The sequence below is a fragment of the Pan paniscus genome, chromosome 5, assembly GCF_029289425.2.
Source record: "Pan paniscus chromosome 5, NHGRI_mPanPan1-v2.0_pri, whole genome shotgun sequence".
Taxonomy (NCBI): Eukaryota; Metazoa; Chordata; class Mammalia; order Primates; family Hominidae; genus Pan; species Pan paniscus.
Genome location: NC_073254.2, coordinates 170,757,132 through 170,771,776, shown reverse-complemented (window position 1 = coordinate 170,771,776; position 14,645 = coordinate 170,757,132). Strand labels below are relative to the sequence as shown.

Below are 14,645 nucleotides of genomic sequence, written 5' to 3'. Positions count from 1 at the left end.
GGCACCCACTTCGGGCTTTCTGAAAGGTTAAGGGCATCACCATAAGCCCCATTATGAAACTGAAGGGACACTTGTAACATTTCTTGTGGATCCAAAGAGATAAAGGCTTTTTTCAAAAGAAAATATTTTAAAGTATAAAGGGATGGCTCCCCCTGCCTCTCCCAACACACACACACACACACCCCACAATGTCCTTCAGGGGTGATTCTGCCCCAGCGAGATCCTGCCATTTGAAACAGCAGACTCTCTCCATTTTTAAAGTGGTCGACTTTATGGGGGTGGGGGTGAGGGGTGTTGGTCATTAGGAATTAATTTATATTAGTTTAACAAAACAAAGAATCTTTCATAAAAATTTTATTTTTTTGAGACAGGCTCTGGCTCTGTTGCCCAGGCTAAAGTGCAGTGACATAATCACAGCTCACTGCAGCCTCCACCTCCCGGGCTCAAGCCATCCTCCCACCTCAGCCTCCCAAGTAGCTTGGACTACAGGAAGGCACCATCATGCCTGGCTAATTTTTGTATTTTTTTGTAGAGACAGGGTTTCGCCATGTTGCCGAGGCTGGCTTTTAACTCCTGAGCTCAAATGATCTGCCTGCCTCGGCCTCCCAAAGTGCTGGGATTACAGGCATGAGCCACTGTGCCACGACTAAAATAAAGAATCTTAACACTCAGTTTTGCTTTGGGTTGGACGGAGGCTGGCAATTTCTCATCATGTCTGCATTATTTTCATAAAACCTCCTCCCCTTACAGAGTAAGGAGGATTCTTTGTTTTTATAAAGTGTCATCTTACCTTGGTTAAGGGATCAGTTATTGTACAGGAATCTTTCCTAAGTATTAAAAGGTAATTCTAATTAGTTAAATCCTGATGCAGGTTGCAACATGAATGAACCTTGGAAACATGCTAAGTGAAATGAGCCAGCTGCAAAAGGACAAATCCTGTAAGGTTTCACTTACATGAGGGATCCAGAGTGGGCAAATTCAGAGAGACAGAAAGTAGACTGGAGGTTGCCAGGAGCTGGGGAGAGGGGAATGGGGAGTCAGTGTTTAACAGGTACAGAGTTTCTGTGTTGGGATGATGAAAAAGTTCTGGAAATGGACAGTGGCCATAGTTGGGCAACACTGTGTATATACTTAATGCCACTGAATTATATACGTAAAAATGGTTAAAATAAGTTTTAAGTTATGTATGTCTTCCCACAATGAAAAACCTTTACAAAGTTCATTATAATTAAAAACTTACTTTTTTTATGAAGGCCAGCCAACAGACAATATATTTTATTTTATTTTTTTTTGAGACAGAGTCTCGCTCTGTCGCCCAGGCTAGAGTGCACTGGTGTGATCTCGGCTCACTGCAACCTCTGCCTCCCAGGTTCAAGTGATTCTCCTGTCTCAGCCTCCCGAGTAGCTGGGATTACTGGTGCCTTCCACCATGCCCGGCTTTTTGTATTTTTAGTAGAGACAGGGTTTCACCATGTCGGCTGGGCTAGTCTCGAACTCCTGATCTCAGGTGAATCAGCCACTTTGACCTCCCAAAGTGCTGGGATTACGGGCGTGAGCCACCTCGCCTGGCCACTACAATATATTTGAGATACTACAGCAAACATTATACAAATTTTCCTTGCTATTTAGGCTCATCGGTAAGGATTTCAGTTTTGCTCTGGGCCATAATTCACAAGGAAAAACTACCAAGAGGATCAAGGTGAGTCCTCACCCTTCCAAATGGCCTTATATTAATTAGACTACTAAGGAGTTCTTTCCTCTGGCTCCTTGGTGCTGTCACATCCACCTCCTCCTACCCCCGTCCATTTGCCATGGGCTAAGAAACCAAATAATTAAGCTTATTTTAAACATGTAGGGTAAATAGGCTCTTAGTGAGAGCTCGGGGCGTCTCCCTGGGGAAGGACACAGGCCTCACTGTTGGGCATTTGAAATATCTATTTTGGCTGCTCAAAGGACTTACTTATTTCCTGGTTGCATTTTTGAGGGCTGAGGCTGGTGGAGATGCCATCGCTAGTCATCAGTAGACTTATGCTTCTTGAATTAGACTCATTTACAGAGGATGAAGCTGAGGTCAGAATGGTTATTTGTCCATGGGCATACAGCTGACTGTCAGCATGGGTCTGAAGCCCAGACCTGTGTGCTCTGTCCATTAAATTAACTCCAATTTGACTCAGCTCAGATCAAAATTCTGAAAAAAAAAAGTATTCATTCCACCACTGCAGCCCTCTATTACAGTGGAAATCTATTCCAACTACATGAAGACATGTCAGGTAAATTAAAATTGCAACAAAATATCTTTTTTATTTGTAAAGTTAAAATAATTTTCTGAAATACCTTAACATAGATTAGGAAGCATAACAATATTACAATACTTTAGAACGTACTAGAAATTACTGGTCTTGTCTAACTATTATATGAATATCTCTCATTTGAATGCTTGCTATACCTAGCATTGTGCTCAACATTGTACACGGATGATCTAATTTTTGCAACAATCCTATTATTCCCATGTTACAGATGAAGACACTGAGAAATTGAAAAGTTTAGTAACTTGTCCAGTCAAACAGGGAAATGGCTGGGCCAGGATCTGGATTCAGTTCTTGGAGATTTTAAAGTCTGTTTTCTGTCATTTTGTTACTTTCCATGGGGATCAGGAGGTAATTTGTGCTGCCTTTAAAAGTTTGTTTGCTTTATTAAAAAAAAATTCCTGTTAGGATACTAAATCTCAATACTGATCGTCTACTGGAATCTGCAGAACTTCAAGGAAAACGGACCCCGGCTCCAGAGACTGGGATTTCGCTAGCCCAGGGTGCAGCTTAGGTGGAGGGAATTGTACAAGCTCCCCAGGTGACTCTCATGTGCAACCTCGGCTTTAGAAAGATTCCTAGTTTTCAGCTGTTCCTCCTAACCAGATTTCTTAGGCAATAGCCTTTAGTCGCTTAAGTAATAGCCCCTCTTAGTATGTATGTATGTAGGCTTCCTATCCTTGGTATTAATATAACTGATGCAGTTAATTGTGTATTTCTCACAAAAGACATTATAATATTTCCTTTATTCCTCCTTTTGAAGTAAGAATGTTCTTCTAGTAGATTTTTTTTTTTTTTTTTTTGAGACAGAGTCTTGCTCTGTCACCCAGGCTGGAGTGCAGTGGCATGATCTCAGCTCACTGCAACCTCAGCCTCCCGGTTTCAAGCGATTCTCCTGCCTCAGCCTCCCGAGTAGCTGGGACTACAGGTACCTGCCACCATGCCCGGCTAATTTTTGTCTTTTTAGTAGAGACGGGGTTTCACTATGTTGGCCAGGCTGTTCTCGAACTCCTGACCTCGTGATCCACCCACCCTGGCCTCCCAAAGTGCTGGGATTACAGGCATGAGCCACCGCTCCCAGCCCTTTGGGTGCATTTTCTTACCAAAAGTAGTCCTTGAACATTCTAGATAAATCTGAATACAAGTAAATTTATGTATTTTATCAGTAGTCTTCTTTTCCTCATCCCTTTTCACATAGGACCTGAAACTTCAGAGCCAGCTCCTACTTTAGAACAGGAGGTGGCAAAACCAGGTCCCAGACTATCAACTGGTCCGTTAATTATCACATACAGATGAGCCTAGAAAGTCTCTGTGGTCTTACAGGATAGCGGGTGCCAATTTCTCACCCTCAGAAGGCTACCTATATTTCTGCTAGGGGAAAAAAGGGTAATGTCACAGATTGCTTTAGACTCATCTCAAAACATTACCAAGGAAGTGACCCTAATTGTTCCCCTAGCACAGATTTCCCTCTGTCTCAAGGCTCTGGTTTTGTCTGAACCACGTGGCAGCTGGTCGTAGATGAAGTGGCCAGCTCTTCCCTTCACACCTGTCCAGGCTGGATTTCACCCTGGTCAGTGGCTGAGATGTAGACAACTGGGCAATCAAGTATGTTTCCAGAAAATTTCATTGACAAGTATGTTTGAGGACCCGCCTTAACTGGCATGTAGGAGGCACTCAATGAAATGTTTCAGGTTTTTTCCAGTTGTCTCCAAATGAAACGGCTGGGAGGCAGGGCTAGGATGCATCCCGGCACTGCCAATATTTACCTGCAGGATCTGGGGTGTGAGCAGCTATCAGCTGTTGAGTGTTTATGTTATGCCAGGTCGGTGCTAATCACTTCATGTGCATTAACTTACTGAATCCTCATACCATTTTAAAAGGAACACAACATCTCCCCCATTTTAAGATGAAGAAACTGCAGGTCACAGAAGGAATTGTTCAACATCAAAGATAGGTGCAGTGGCTCACGCCTGTAATCCCAGCACTTCAGGAGGCCGAGGTGGGTGAAATCACTTGAGGTCAGGAGTTCCAGACCAGCTTGGCCAACATGGTGAAACCCTGTCTCTACTAAAAATACAAAAAAAATTAGCCGGGCATGGTGGGGGGGCGTCTGTAATCCCAGCTACTCGGGGAGGCTGAGGCAGGAGAATCACTTGAACTGGGGAGGTGGAGGTTGCAGCGAGCCGTGATCGTGGCACTGCACACTCCAGCCTAGGTGACAGAGCAAGACTCCGTCTCAAAAAAAAAAAAAAAAAAGGTCAAAGGTAGTAAGTGAGAGCCAGGATTTGCTTCCATTTGGAGAAATCACTGGCATCTCTGGATCTCCATTTCCTTGTGTATAAAAATGACAGCAAATACTAGAAAATTTACTCAGCAAATATTTACGAATGGCCTATTAAGTGTCAGACAGTGCTGAGTGTGAGGAATATAAAACATATAAAATTTTATAAAATATCAAATAAAACACTCCTTACTCTTTCAGAATTTATGGTGAGATTTAACTGAGTTATTTCCAGTTCTAAAACTTGGTGTGGTTCTAGTAAATTGAAAATCCCATGCCATTGGAGGTAACCTAAGTGTGCATCAATGGATGAATGGATAAACGAAATGCAATCTACACACACAATGAAATATTACTCAGCCGTAAGAAGGAAAACAATGGACACTTGCTATCACATGAATGAACCTTGAAGATAATATGCTAAGTGAAGTAAGCTAGTCACAACAAGACAGATAGTTTGATTACACTTATATGGGATACCTCAATTAGTCAAAGTCCTAGTGACAGAAAGTAGAAAGGTGGTTCCCTGAGGCTGGGGTGGGGAATGGGAGTTATTGTTTATTGGGTGCGGAACTTCAGTTTGGAGGATGGAAAAGTTCTGGAGATGGATGGTGGTGATGGTTGTACAACAATGTGAATGTACTTGATGTACTTGGTACCACTGAATTGCATGCTTAAATTTTTTTTTTTTTTTTGAGACGGAGTTTCGCTCTTGTCGCCTAGGCTGGAGTGCAATGGTGCGATCTTGGCTCACTGCAACCTCCACCTCCTGAGTTCAAGCGATTCTCCTGCCTCAGCCTCCCGAGTAGCTGGAATTACACACATGCGCCACCACGCCTGGCTAACTTTTTGTATTATTAGTAGAGACAGGGTTTCACCATGTTGGCCAGGCTGGTTTTAAACTCCTGACCTCAGGGGATCCACCCACCTTGGCCTCCCAAAGTGCTGAGGTTACAGGTGTGAGCCACCACGCCCGGCCAAAAGTTGTTGTTAATTCTGATGTATATGTTACCACAATTTAAAAAACAGATTTTAAAAATTTCATGAAAGCTGCTATCTAGAACAATTGCCATTCCCTTTAAGTGGCAAAACAATCTTAGTGGGAAGAGGAAAAATCAGAAACATAAATGATAAGAAAACAGTTAACTACTAAGTTATGTAGGTTAAAAAGTCATGAGTTAGTCCAAGCTGTCTTTCCTGTTCTACGTGTTACAGAACAGGGCTGCCTGGACTGTCACACTAACTCTCGGCGTATCACATGACCCAGGTAAATCTTCAATGTGATCAGTTTTCGGAGGTGCAAGTAACACTTCACTTTGGAAGAAATTTCTGGCCATGGGAAACTTCTCCCAGCTGAAGGCTGGTGTGTTTAGAAGATAGTTTTCTGAATTCTATAATTTTCTACCCACTCAGTACAACTGAATATTCAAGATGGCACACACTTAAAATGCAGCGTGATTCTAACCCAACCGAACAAGACCTGTTTTAGCAAATCTCCAATAGAATTTTGCCTACAGGCGGTCTTTGCAATATATCAGCAGACCAGTAATAATAGCTACTCAATCACCTGAGTTAACTGAAGTTTTTAAAATGCCTGTTCATTAAAAGTCAAAATGTTGCCTTAAAAGCAAAGCCTAAGAGAATAAAAAGGAACTTTGCGGTTACAGGCATTTTTGAAAGTGTTTGAGCTTGCAAATGAACTGAACACACCTAGTTATGTCCATGAAAATAACAGCTATCTATATATTCTACTTCCCTCCCATTACACTGTCTGTCCTCTCCTTTAATGCACTCACTCTGAATCTACAAACGTAGGTGGAAATTTTAGCATTAGAAACTCACTGATATGTTAAGTCTCCTTGGCATACTAAGAGTTTCACATTCATAGCAAATGCTATAGTTTATGCAAGAATATTTGACCAAATTATGCAAATCCTTTCAGTAAAAAACTTCCTACAACTATTTACAAGTAATCATGCTAGTTTTCAACAATATAAATCAACTCTCACACTACTAAGAGTTTAAAATTCTTTCAAGCCATTTTGTTTTCTTATAAGATGGAAATTAAAAGTGAATTAAGGATATTTGTGGCAGTTTTTATTAGTCTTATTTAACACTAACGGAAGACCACGTTTTTTGGCAAGGGTCTATCATAGAACTCTTTAATCTTCTAGTCTGAGTAAAGGGGAGGAAGAAGCGGTGAAGCCTATTTGTAACAAGTCATAATACTCCAAAGAATAGGTACAGTCAGTTCTGCTATCATGTTTGTTTTGAAAACATGAATTTGTTCCCACGAGATTAATATGTTAGGGAACAATTTGTACATAATTCTCATTTCTGAATTTTGCTTTTGCAAGATTTCATCCATGAGAAACACTGGGTGAATGCAGAATATTGCATCTAGTGACAGCAGCATAGGAACAAAACACGCAGGCTCCCGGCAACCTAGCAGCTATCTTGGTCTCCCCTGAGTGCATTTGGAACCTGGCCCATTCACATCAGTCTGTCAACTCCCAGCCCGTGGCAGGTGACCCTCCCCCTTGACAAGGCATAAGCTGCAGCCCTGCCCACAGCCTCCCCTCTTTCATTTTCTCTTTCCTCTCAGTCTATCTTATATTTTTCTTCTTTGTTCTCTATTCTTTTTATCTTTTTCTCCCTCTCTTGCTTCCTTTTGTTCTCCAGGGTGGCCGGTGTGGGCAGCTGGTGGCTTCCATAAACTTCAAATCTTTTTCAAGGTGAAGTTCCATATTTACTATAGCATGTATGTATGTCTTAATCATTTATCATGTATAAAACTATGCCTCCATTTTTGACTTTTTTTGTATATGTGTCATGGATGAATTTTTGAGTGTTGTTCTTGGTACCCCATTTTTCTCCGCATGTGATTTTGCTGATTTTTTTTTTTTGAGATGGAGTCTCGCTCTGTCACCCAGGCTGGAGTGCAGTGGCGCGATCTCGGCTCACTGCAACCTCTGCCTCCCAGGTTCAAGCGATTCTCCTGCCTCAGCCTCCTGAGTAGCTGGGATTACAGGTGCCTGCCACCACACCCAGCTAATTTTTATATTTTTAGTAGAGCCGGGGTTTCACCATGGTGGCCAGGCTGGTCTTGAACTCCTGACCTGAAGTGATCCACCTGCCTCGGCCTCCCACAGTGCATGAGCCACAGGCATGAGCCACTGTGGCTGGCCAAAGTGCGTGATTTTTGAGAACACATATGTTATGCGTCATAGAGTTCACGCACCACAAAACGACGTTTTGGTCACTGATGGACTGCAGATATGATGGTCCCATGTGATTATAATACCGCATTTTCACTGTACCTTTTCTGTGCTTAGATACACAAATGCCATTGTGTTTTAGTTGCCTACATTATTCAGTATAGTAAGATGCTGTATAGTTTTGTAGCCTAGAAGCAAAGGGTTATACCATATAGCCTAGGTGTGTGGTAGGCTGTACAATCTAGGTTTTGTAAGTAAACTCTATGATGCCTGTATAATGGTAAAATCACCTGATATTTCTCAGAACACATTGCTGTCATTAAGTGACACATGGCTGCATTACTGCAGGACTGATCATAGGTACTTTGAAACTCACATAGCTCTTTCCCTCTATCGTCTATACTCTCCTTCTTGGGTCTTAGACATTTGATATGGGAGTAAAAACAATCCCTGTGTATAATATATTTTCAGATCATGCATTCTTGCAACCGGGGAAGAATGGCCTACAAAGCCTGATTTGGACCACATATATCCCGGATTTCCTTGGACCGACTCAACTATTTGTCCCAGCTCCAAGTTTCAAGAAGCCAGTCAAGACTGTCAGGAATTCAAAGGTGACCTTGCCATTATCTGAGATTTAGTGTTTCTCAGGGTGACACTGAGGGATGTCACCACATTCATAATTATCATACCAAGAAGTGATTACACTATGGCCACAAAGTTCTTGGTAATTTGAAAACTGTACCACAAGTAAAGGTTAACAATGTAAATGTATTCTCTAAAAGTCCACCTCTGAAAAGATGTGAGCTGACTTCAATTTCTTATGGAAAAGCATCCACAACAATGTTGGTTGATTTGGGGAGTGCAAGTCTTAACAATGCAGTAAAAATTTTTTAATAATTTGTTTTTTTTAACTGCCTACTTTTTCTTCTGGTGCCCACATTCTCATTTTGGCTTCTTGGAATGGCTACAGAAATGAGGTTAAAAGAAGGGCAGGGGCCAGGCGCGGTGGCTCACACCTGTAATCCCAACACTTTGGGAGGCCGAGGCAGGCAGATCACGAGGTTAGGAGATTGAGACCATCCTGGCTAACTCGGTGAAACCCCATCTCTACTAAAAATACCAAAAATTAGCTGAACACGGTGGCATGCACCTGTAGTCCCAGCTACTCAGGAGGCTGAGGCAGGAGAATCACTTGAACCCGGGAGGCAGGGCTTGCAGTGAGCAGAGATTGTGCCACTGCACTCCAACCTGGGCGACAGAGCAAGATTCCATCTCAACAACAACAACAACAACAAAAATAAAAAATAAAAGAAGAAGGGCGAGGCAGTACAAGGGAGGGCATTCAGTTTTCTTACAAACTTTATCAATGTGACAATGAACCTTCAGCTTCCAAGCATCATTCTATTAGGTATCTGATGGCTTTCGTCCATTACCCTTATTGATTCCCTCCCACTCACAAGGTTTTCAGAATGCTACCAAGATAAACACAATCCCTGCCTTTGAACTAGGCTAGACCCAGTATTTATTAGCCTGAAACACTAACTATGGTGTTAAATAATTTCACAGAGCCCTACTGGCAGGTCAAATGAACTGGAATGAGTAGAAAAAAAAGGAGGGGGTGGGAGGTAATCAGGAATGATGGGAGAAAGGGTAGGGAAAAGGGGTGGAGACATAGAAGAAGGGAGAGAGGAACAGTAGGAGATACATTGGTCTGAAGCCCTAAATAAAGAATGCATTTAAAACATTTTATGAGGTTATTTAGTAGAGACAGTAATGTTCATCTCAGCAGGTAAGCACCACCAAAATCTTTCTTACTTTCTTCCTTATTTATTTATTTTTTGAGATGGAGTCTTGCTCCATTGCCCAGGCTGGAGTGCAGTGATGCAATCTCAGCTTACTGCAACCTCCACCTCCTGGGCTCAAGTGATTCTCCTGCCTCAGCCTCCTGAGTAGCTGGGACTACAGGCATGCACCACCACATCCGGCTAATTTGTTTTTTGGATTTTTAGTAGAGACAGGGTTTCACCATGTTGGTCAGGCTGGTCTTGAACTCCTGACCTCAAATGACCCGCCTGCCTTGGCTGTCCCAAAGTGCTGGGATTACAGGCGTGAGCCGCCACACCCAGCCTCTTCCTTTTTATTTTTAGTGAGGGTGGTGGGGGATACACCATCACTAAATGATAGGTTTTACAATGAGAATGGCTTTGTTATACATAATGCATGCCAGAAACTGCAGGTTGTTTACAAAAATTGTTTCCTACCTTCTTTGGACACATGGCTAGACTGCACCTCCCATCCTCCCTTATAGGATGTAGCCAGGTGACAAGATTCTCATTGGGAGTTTGAGAAAAGGGATGTGCATCAGTTCTGTCTGTCTCAGAAACCTTCCCCATATATATCTCCATGTCTCCTTGCCCGTCTAGTTGACTGGGATGGCAACCTCGGAAGCCATGTCCTGAAGACAGCAAGGCCTCCTCAGCCTGGGTCCCTGAATGACTGCATGGAGGAGTGCTGCTCCTCCTCACCTGAACACTTGCAAAGGATGGTTACAGGACAAAGAAAGAAACTTGGGTGAAGTCACTAGATTTGGAGATCTGTATGTTACTGATATAGTTTGGATCTGTGTCCCCGCCCAAACCTCATATTGAAATGTAATTCCCCATGTTGGAGGTAGGGCCTGGTGGGAGGTGACTGGATCATGGGGGCAGATTTCTCAGGAATGGTTTAGCACCATCCCCTTGGTAGCATCCTCAGGATAGTGAGTGAGCTCTCGTAAGATCTGGTTAAGTGTGCGGGCCCTCCCTGTGCTCTTTTTTTTTTTTTTTTGAGATGGAGTCTCACTCTATTGCCTAGGCTGGAGTGCAATGGTGCTATCTTGGCTCATTGCAACCTCTGCCTCCCAGGTTCAACTGATTCTCCCGCCTCAGTCTCCCCAGTAGCTGGGATTACAGGTGCACACCACCACACTCGGCTAATTTTTGTACTTTTAGTAGAGACAGGGTTTCACCATGTTGGCCAGGCTGGTCTTGAACTCCTGACATCGTGATCCGCCCACCTCGGCCTCCCCAAGTGCTGGATTCCAGGCGTGAGCCACTGCGCCTGGCCACCACGTTCTCTCCTGACATGTGTCATGCCTACCCCCTGTTCGCCTTCTGCCATGATTGGAGGCTTCCTGAGACCTCCTCAGAAGCAGATGCTACTGTGCTTCCTGTAAAGCCTGCAGAACCATCAGCCAAATACATTTCTTTTCTTCATAAATTACCCAGTCTCAGGTATTTCTTTATAGCAACACAAGAATGGCCTGATACAGTTACTGTGGCTTAGCCTATCCTTAATGAAACACTATGTGTTCCAGATATTTAAAGCTGTCATTTTCAACCAGGGACAATTTTGCCCTCCAGGGGGTACTTGGCAATGGCTAGAGACATTTTTGGTTGTCACAAGTGGGGACGGTGGTGGTTCTATTAGCTTCTAATGGATAGAAGTCAGGCTTGTTGCTAAACGTTCCTACAATGTACACAACTCTCCCTCATAGCCAAGAACTATGCAGTCCAGAAGGTCTATGGTACTGCTGGTGCCTGCTCTAGAGAGATTAAGAAGAGGGCTGAACTTTGAACCTTCTGTTATAGTCAAAGGGGAGGTATGCAGTGAAAGCAGTGGGTTTCGGAGAAAGGCCTGCTTTTCAGTTCCAGCTCAACCACTAGCCAACTATGTGACCTGGGACAAGTCACTTTGTCCTCTGTACATTCACTATTCTCATGCTAAAATAGGAATTAAACTAGTACCCACATGATGGGACAGTGAGTGAGCAAATTAAGTGCCTAGTGCCTGATACATGGTAAGTGCTCAAATATTAATTGCTGCTAATGTTATTTTTTAGTGTTTTTGTATTATTGAGGCGTCTATCTAGAAAATTTAGAAATGGTAGCTGAATAGTATGTTTATAGCTGCGGGAATCTATTGAGGTGATGGGGATGGTTACAAAACTTAAGATGTCACAAGACACTCATTGCCTACATTTTGACTCAAGATCTAGCCATAAAAGTTTGGAGCAAATAACCCAACCTGACATCAGTCACAAAGTACACATGAACTCTTGTGTTCAGCCGACAGCTACTTCTGCAGAGCAACTCTGCAAATCTCAACTCATTTTGCTCTCACCGAATGCTGCCCACCTTGAACTGTTTTAATTGGTCATTAGCAATCAATCAGCAGGTATTTATATCACATTCAAAATGGGCAAACCCATTAGAAATGAAAAGAAGTAAAAGATCAGTTCTCCCTGCCCTCCTTCCCAGATCAGGTTGCAGTATGAAGATATGAACACTCAAAATCACTTACTGTTGCCACCTTCTAGGTTTGTGCTGCTGTTGTTGAGGTGGTGAAAGACGAGAGTAAGGTTAAGGTAAGGTGGGGAATAAGGGGTCATAATAACAACAACAATAACACAGAGATATGGAAATATGTAGTCAAAGTGAGATTTTTGAGAGATTATGTAAAATGATTAGATGTACTATTTAAGGAGTGACTCCTAAATAAGCAGAAAACTAACAGGTTTGTCTCTAAATTATCATAGATATTAAATGGTTTTAAGAAAGATCTCATTCACCCGTTACGATAAAATCCCTTGGAGGAAAAAAATAGACACATTCACATAAAAGTGCTCAAATGCCTCATAAAAAAGTACATTAAATGATGCCAAGTACCACAGTGTAAGTTCCTTATTAAATCCACCCACATAACAAGCCTTCATTTAAAACAATCCCTACCAACTCCTACGCTTGAGCATGGAACACATTTTTCTCCCTCGGTATTTAAAAAACGTTAGTCTAAGTGAACCTTGTAAAAAGTGTCCAATAAATGTTATTTAAACTGGAGGGAAAATATGGAGAGAAGATATCTGTTAAGTAAAAAGACAATAAAATCTGCGACAATTCCCCTCTTCTCAACAGCCTTCTTTCTTGGTGCAAAACCTGACTCTTTTAGTCCAGCATCCTAAGCAGGTAAGGCTGGGCCAGGGAATGCCTATGCACAACCATTCCATTATGGCTAAGGAAAAAGAGTAAGATGCACACTGCCCTTTCCATACCAAACAATTTTGTCTCTCTAGCAGGATCAATGGGAAGACAGGCTTAATCAGAAACCACCTCCACACTTGACAGTACTGTCCTCAAGGGAGGGGTGCCCCCAGGACAAAAGCCAACTCAGATTCCATTTCATCCAAGTCATAGACATCTCACAGGGCTAAGAGCTAAGTGTCCAGGCAGAGTATGTGGTGAAATCACTGCACAAGCTCTCTGGGGCTGAATCCTGGATTTCCTTCTTTCATTCTGCACAAATTTTGGAGAAGGTTTGCTTCCCCAGCATAAGACAGTTTTCAATTAATTGGATATCACCAGTACAAAGAGAAGCCTCTTCTAGGCTATGGCAGTGGGGAGAATAGCTTTCAATGTGTTTCAGGGCACTAAGTGTGTGAAAAACACCCTTCTCTCTTTTATCTTCCCTGACACTGTCTGTACGATCACTCAATAAACAAAGAGTCCACATAGACTAACGAACACAGAGCTTGGGGTTGGTGATCACCATTCTAATCCTTGTTTAGCTACAGTTTTGAATAATGCTGAATGCTTCCCATAAAGATATGCTTATGCTTCTGCTGTTTAAATTTTGAACATCAAGGCTAGAATACTTATGGTTTTTTTTTTTTGTTTTTTTTTTGACAGAGTCTCACTCTGTTGCTCCAGCTGGAATGCAATGGCACGATCTCGGCTCACTGCAACCTCCGCCTCCCAGGTTCAAGCCATTCTCCTGCCTCGGCCTTCTAAGCAGCTGGGACTACAGGCATGCACCACCATACCCAGCTAATTTTTGTATTTTTAGTAGAGATGGAGTTTCACCATGTTGGCCTGGCTGGTCTCAAACTCCTGACCTCAAGTGATCTGCCTACTTCGGCCTCCCAAAGTGCTGGGATTACAGGCATGAGCCACTGCTCCTGGCCCCATTACTTAGCTTTTTTTTTAAAATACACTTTATGGATAAAGGTCCATGAAAAGGATATTAGCTCTCTGGCATATAAGGAAAAAGATAAAATCACGTTGTAATTAACAATTCAGCCCCTTTTTTCACTAAATACACATGTCCTCAATATCACCAAATATGGCTTAATTTAGTATCTCTCAGAGCTCAACGATGCCATCCTGTAGTAGAAATGTAACTTCTAATTACACAGCATTAACATTATGAACTATTTTAAAACTTTACTAACAGGTTACAACAGGCCGTGAACTATATCTGAGGCCAAATCTTATGAGGTTCTCAAAAGCTCTTTTATAGATCATTTAGAAAGATTAAAGAAACCCACCCTACCCCTGACAGTCCGTGCCCAGTCAATCGAAGGTCCCATTAAACATTAAACAGACCCTTATTTTCTGCTTTCCAACTATGGATTTCTATCTCTCCACAAATTGTATCACTGGCAATTTAACTTTTAAAACTTGCTTTCATATTTATCATCTCATTTTATCTGTGAATGCAGTTAGGGGTATATATAAAATAGAAATAACAGCTCCATTGTTCCTTTGACTACGGTTCACAGTCAAGATCTTACCTCTTTCTCTAAAATGTCAAGTGTACAAAAGTAAATGACTAGGAGCAGAGGACGGAAGAGCCACGGCTGGGGAGGGGACAGGGGTTGAGAGAGAAGGATCTGGGGAAGAATGAAGAGCAACAGGAATAAGAACCACCACATTTTGGGGTTCAACTTTCAGAAAGCATTAGGAATTCATTTCTGAATTCCTAACTGGCATAGGAAAGAAAGATACCTAAATATGTGAGATT

The 14,645-nt window shown here is 42.3% G+C and overlaps 1 protein-coding gene and 1 long non-coding RNA gene across 6 annotated transcripts in view; one reads left to right on the top strand and one right to left on the bottom strand.

Annotated features, from left to right (window-relative positions):
* Window positions 1-14,645, bottom strand: part of PLEKHG1 (pleckstrin homology and RhoGEF domain containing G1) — a 246,055-nt gene that overhangs the window by 92,321 nt on the left and 139,089 nt on the right. The gene's annotated exons all lie outside the window — the stretch shown is intronic.
* LOC134730522 (uncharacterized) lies at window positions 2,067-9,662 on the top strand. The gene is made up of 2 exons (XR_010112317.1): window positions 2,067-2,270; window positions 8,277-9,662. It is a non-coding gene; the product is annotated as an uncharacterized LOC134730522 (long non-coding RNA).